Here is a 5,864-nt window from a genome sequence, read left to right as displayed (position 1 = left end):
GTAACATTAGGGGGCGGGGTTGGAGATGATGTAACATGGGGCGGGGTTGGAGATGATGTAACATTAGGGGGTGATGTAACATTAGGGGGCGGGGTTGGAGATGATGTAACATTAGGGGGCGGGGTTGGAGATGATGTAACATTAGGGGGTGATGTAACATTAGGGGGCGGGGTTGGAGATGATGTAACATTAGGGGGTGATGTAACATTAGGGGGCGGGGTTGGAGATGATGTAACATTAAGGGCGGGGTTGGAGATGATGTAACATTAGGGGGCGGGGTTGGAGATGATGTAACATGGGGCGGGGTTGGAGATGATGTAACATTAGGGGGTGATGTAACATTAGGGGCGGGGTTGGAGATGATGTAACTTAGGGGGCGGGGTTGGAGATGATGTAACATTAGGGGGTGATGTACATTAGGGGGCGGGGTTGGAGATGATGTAACATTAGGGGGTGATGTAACATTAGGGGGCGGGGTTGGAGATAATGTAACATTAGGGGCGGGGTTGGAGATTATGTAACATTAGGGGGTGATGTAACATTAGGGGAGAGGTTGGAGATGATGTAACATTAGGGGGCGGGGTTGGAGATGATGTAACATTAAGGGCGGGGTTGGAGATGATGTAACATTAGGGGGCGGGTGAGGTAACATTAGGGGGTGATGTAACATTAGGGGGCGGGGTTGGAGATGTAACATTAGGGGGCGGGGTTGGAGATGATGTAACATTAGGGGGCGGGGTTGGAGATGATGTAACATTAGGGGGCGGGGTTGGAGATGATGTAACATTAGGGGGCGGGGTTGGAGATGATGTAACATTAGGGGCGGGGTTGGAGATTATGTAACATTAGGGGGCGGGTGAGGTAACATTAGGGGGTGATGTAACATTAGGGGGCGGGGTTGGAGATAATGTAACATTAAGGGCGGGGTTGGAGATTATGTAACATTAGGGGGCGGGTGAGGTAACATTAGGGGGTGATGTAACATTAGGGGGTGATGTAACATTAGGGGGCGGGTGAGGTAACATTAGGGGGTGATGTAACATTAGGGGGCGGGGTTGGAGATGATGTAACATTAGGGGGCGGGGTTGGAGATGATGTAACATTAGGGGGTGATGTAACATTAGGGGAGAGGTTGGAGATGATGTAACATTAGGGGGCGGGTGAGGTAACATTAGGGGGTGAGGTAACATTAGGGGGCGGGGTTGGAGATGATGTAACATTAGGGGGCGGGGTTGGAGATGATGTAACATTAAGGGCGGGGTTGGAGATGATGTAACATTAGGGGGCGGGTGAGGTAACATTAGGGGGTGATGTAACATTAGGGGGGCGGGGTTGGAGATGTAACATTAGGGGGTGATGTAACATTAGGGGGGCGGGGTTGGAGATGATGTAACAGGGGCGGGGTTGGAGATGATGTAACATTAGGGGGCGGGTGAGGTAACATTAGGGGGTGATGTAACATTAGGGGGCGGGGTTGGAGATGATGTAACATTAGGGGATGATGTAACATTAGGGGGCGGGGTTGAAGATGATGTAACATTAGGGGGCGGGTGAGGTAACATTAGGGGGCGGGGTTGGAGATGATGTAACATTAAGGGCGGGGTTGGAGATGATGTAACATTAGGGGGCGGGTGAGGTAACATTAGGGGGTGATGTAACATTAGGGGGCGGGGTTGGAGATGTAACATTAGGGGGTGATGTAACATTAGGGGGCGGGGTTGGAGATAATGTAACATTAGGGGCGGGGTTGGAGATTATGTAACATTAGGGGGCGGGTGAGGTAACATTAGGGGGTGATGTAACATTAGGGGGTGATGTAACATTAGGGGGCGGGGTTGGAGATGATGTAACATTAGGGGATGATGTAACATTAGGGGGCGGGGTTGAAGATGATGTAACATTAGGGGCGGGGTTGGAGATTATGTAACAGGGGGCGGGTGAGGTAACATTAGGGGGTGATGTAACATTAGGGGGTGATGTAACATTAGGGGGCGGAGTTGGAGATGATGTAACATTAGGGGATGATGTAACATTAGGGGGCGGGGTTGAAGATGATGTAACATTAGGGGGCGGGTGAGGTAACATTAGGGGGTGAGGTAACATTAGGGGGCGGGGTTGGAGATGATGTAACATTAAGGGCGGGGTTGGAGATGATGTAACATTAGGGGGCGGGTGAGGTAACATTAGGGGGTGATGTAACATTAGGGGGCGGGGTTGGAGATGTAACATTAGGGGGTGATGTAACATTAGGGGGCGGGGTTGGAGATGATGTAACATTAGGGGCGGGGTTGGAGATTATGTAACATTAGGGGGCGGGTGAGGTAACATTAGGGGGTGATGTAACATTAGGGGGCGGGGTTGGAGATGATGTAACATTAGGGGATGACGTAACATTAGGGGGCGGGGTTGAAGATGATGTAACATTAGGGGCGGGGTTGGAGATTATGTAACATTAGGGGGCGGGTGAGGTAACATTAGGGGGTGATGTAACATTAGGGGAGAGGTTGGAGATGATGTAACATTAGGGGGTGATGTAACATTAGGGGGCGGGGTTGGAGATGATGTAACATTAGGGGGTGATGTAACATTAGGGGAGAGGTTGGAGATGATGTAACATTAGGGGGCGGGGTTGGAGATGACGTAACATTAGGGGGCGGGGTGATGTAACAGGGGCGGGGTTGGAGATGATGTAACATTAGGGGGCGGGGTTGGAGATGATGTAACATTAGGGGGCGGGGTTGGAGATGATGTAACATTAGAGGGCGGGGTTGGAGATGATGTAACATTAGGGGGCGGGGTTGGAGATGATGTAACATTAGGGGGCGGGGTTGGAGATGATGTAACATTAGGGGGCGGGGTTGGAGATGACGTAACATTAGGGGGCGGGATGATGTAACAGGGGCGTGGTTGGAGATGATGTAACATTATACACTAGACTGTCTGTATGCGCTGCCTATCCTTCATGTACAGCCACTATTAATATGATTGAAGTGCATCGCAGGCAGATGGTGATGCATTCTCTGGTGCAACTTGGACCACGCCCCTTTTATTGTACCTGGTGGAAAAGCGCTAAAGTGCATGAAAATGGAGGTACAGGTGAGAGGAGGAGGAAGCAGTACAGGTGAGAGGAGGAGGGAGCAGTACAGGTGAGAGGAGGAGGAAGCAGTACAGGTGAGAGGAGGAGGGAGCAGTACAGGTGAGAGGAGGAGGGAGCAGTACAGGTGAGAGGAGGAGGGAGCTGTACAGGTGAGAGGAGGAGGGAGCTGTACAGGTGGGAGGAGGAGGGAGCAGTACAGGTGAGGGGAGGAGGGAGCAGTACAGGTGAGAGGGAGAGGGAGCAGTACAGGTGAGAGGAGGAGGGAGCAGTACCGGTGAGAGGAGGAGGGAGCTGTACAGGTGAGAGGAGGAGGGAGCTGTACAGGTGAGAGGAGGAGGGAGCTGTACAGGTGAGAGGAGGAGGGAGCTGTACAGGTGAGAGGAGGAGGGAGCTGTACAGGTGAGAGGAGGAGGGAGCAGTACAGGTGAGAGGAGGAGGGAGCTGTAGGTGAGAGGAGGGAGGGAGCTGTACCGGTGAGAGGAGGAGGGAGCTGTACAGGTGAGAGGAGGAGGGAGCTGTACAGGTGAGAGGAGGAGGGAGCAGTACAGGTGAGAGGAGGAGGGAGCAGTACAGGTGAGAGGAGGAGGGAGCAGTACAGGTGAGAGGAGGAGGGAGCAGTACAGGTGAGAGGAGGAGGGAGCAGTACAGGTGAGAGGAGGAGGGAGCAGTACAGGTGAGAGGAGGAGGGAGCAGTACAGGTGAGAGGAGGAGGGAGCAGTACAGGTGAGAGGAGGAGGGAGCAGTACAGGTGAGAGGAGGAGGGAGCAGTACAGGTGAGAGGAGGAGGGAGCAGTACAGGTGAGGGGAGGAGGGAGCAGTACAGGTGAGGGGAGGAGGGAGCAGTACAGGTGAGAGGAGGAGAGAGCAGTACAGGTGAGAGGAGGAGGGAGCAGTACAGGTGAGGAGGAGGGAGCAGTACAGGTGAGGGGAGGAGGGAGCAGTGAGCAGTACAGGTGAAGGGAGGAGAGAGCAGTACAGGTGAGGGGAGGAGGGAGCAGTGAGCAGTACAGGTGAAGGGAGGAGGGAGCAGTACAGGTGAGGGGAGGAGGGAGCAGTACAGGGGAGGAGGGAGCAGTACAGGTGAGGGGAGGAGGGAGCAGTACAGGTGAGGGGAGGAGGGAGCAGTACAGGTGAGAGGACGAGGGAGCAGTACAGGTGAAGGGAGGAGAGAGCAGTACAGGTGAGAGGAGGAGGGAGCAGTACAGGTGAGGAGGTAGGCGCAGTACAGGTGAGAAGAGGAGTTTTGGTGAGCATGTGGTCGGAGGAGGGGCGATACAGGTGAGATGAGAAGTAGGGGGTGGTACAGATGGGAGGAGGAGGAGTAAGGGGCGTTGCCGGTGGGAGGAGGAAGAGGGGGCGGTAGAGGTGGGAAAAGGAGGAGTAGTAGGGGGTGGTACAGGTGGGAGGAGGAGTAGGGGGGTGGTACAGGTGGGAGGAGTAGGTGCGGTACAGGTGGGAGGATGAGGAGTAGTAGTAGGGGGCGGTACAGGTGGGAGGATAGGGGGCGGTACAGGTGGGAGGAGTAGGTGCGGTACAGGTGGGAGTGGTACAGGTGGGAGGATGAGGAGTAGTAGTAGGGGGCGGTACAGGTGGGAGGAGTAGGGGGCGGTACAGGTGGGAGGAGTAGGGGGCGGTAAAGGTGGGAGGAGGAGTAGGGGCGGTATAGGTGGGAGGATGAGGAGTAGTAGTAGGGGGCGGTACCGGTGAGAGGAGGAGGGAGCTGTACAGGTGAGAGGAGGAGGGAGCTGTACAGGTGAGAGGAGGAGGGAGCAGTACAGGTGAGAGGAGGAGGGAGCTGTACAGGTGAGAGGAGGAGGGAGCTGTACAGGTGAGAGGAGGAGGGAGCTGTACAGGTGAGAGGAGGAGGGAGCTGTACAGGTGAGAGGAGGAGGGAGCAGTACAGGTGAGAGGAGGAGGGAGCAGTACAGGTGAGAGGAGGAGGGAGCAGTACAGGTGAGAGGAGGAGGGAGCAGTACAGGTGAGAGGAGGAGGGAGCAGTACAGGTGAGAGGAGGAGGGAGCAGTACAGGTGAGGGGAGGAGGGAGCAGTACAGGTGAGGGGAGGAGGGAGCAGTACAGGTGAGGGGAGGAGGGAGCAGTACAGGTGAGAGGAGGAGAGAGCAGTACAGGTGAGAGGAGGAGGGAGCAGTACAGGTGAGGAGGAGGGAGCAGTACAGGTGAGGGGAGGAGGGAGCAGTGAGCAGTACAGGTGAAGGGAGGAGAGAGCAGTACAGGTGAGGGGAGGAGGGAGCAGTGAGCAGTACAGGTGAAGGGAGGAGGGAGCAGTACAGGTGAGGGGAGGAGGGAGCAGTACAGGTGAGGGGAGGAGGGAGCAGTACAGGTGAGGGGAGGAGGGAGCAGTACAGGTGAGGGGAGGAGGGAGCAGTACAGGTGAGAGGACGAGGGAGCAGTACAGGTGAAGGGAGGAGAGAGCAGTACAGGTGAGAGGAGGAGGGAGCAGTACAGGTGAGGAGGTAGGCGCAGTACAGGTGAGAAGAGGAGTTTTGGTGAGCATGTGGTCGGAGGAGGGGGCGATACAGGTGAGATGAGAAGTAGGGGGTGGTACAGATGGGAGGAGGAGGAGTAAGGGGCGTTGCCGGTGGGAGGAGGAAGAGGGGGCGGTAGAGGTGGGAAAAGGAGGAGTAGTAGGGGGTGGTACAGGTGGGAGGAGGAGTAGGGGGTGGTACAGGTGGGAGGAGTAGGTGCGGTACAGGTGGGAGGATGAGGAGTAGTAGTAGGGGGCGGTACAGGTGGGAGGATAGGGGGCG

Source organism: Dendropsophus ebraccatus, chromosome 2, assembly GCF_027789765.1.
Source record: "Dendropsophus ebraccatus isolate aDenEbr1 chromosome 2, aDenEbr1.pat, whole genome shotgun sequence".
NCBI lineage: Eukaryota > Metazoa > Chordata > Amphibia > Anura > Hylidae > Dendropsophus > Dendropsophus ebraccatus.
The sequence above is the reverse complement of the archived record's forward strand: the minus strand, read 5'-3'. Positions refer to the sequence as shown.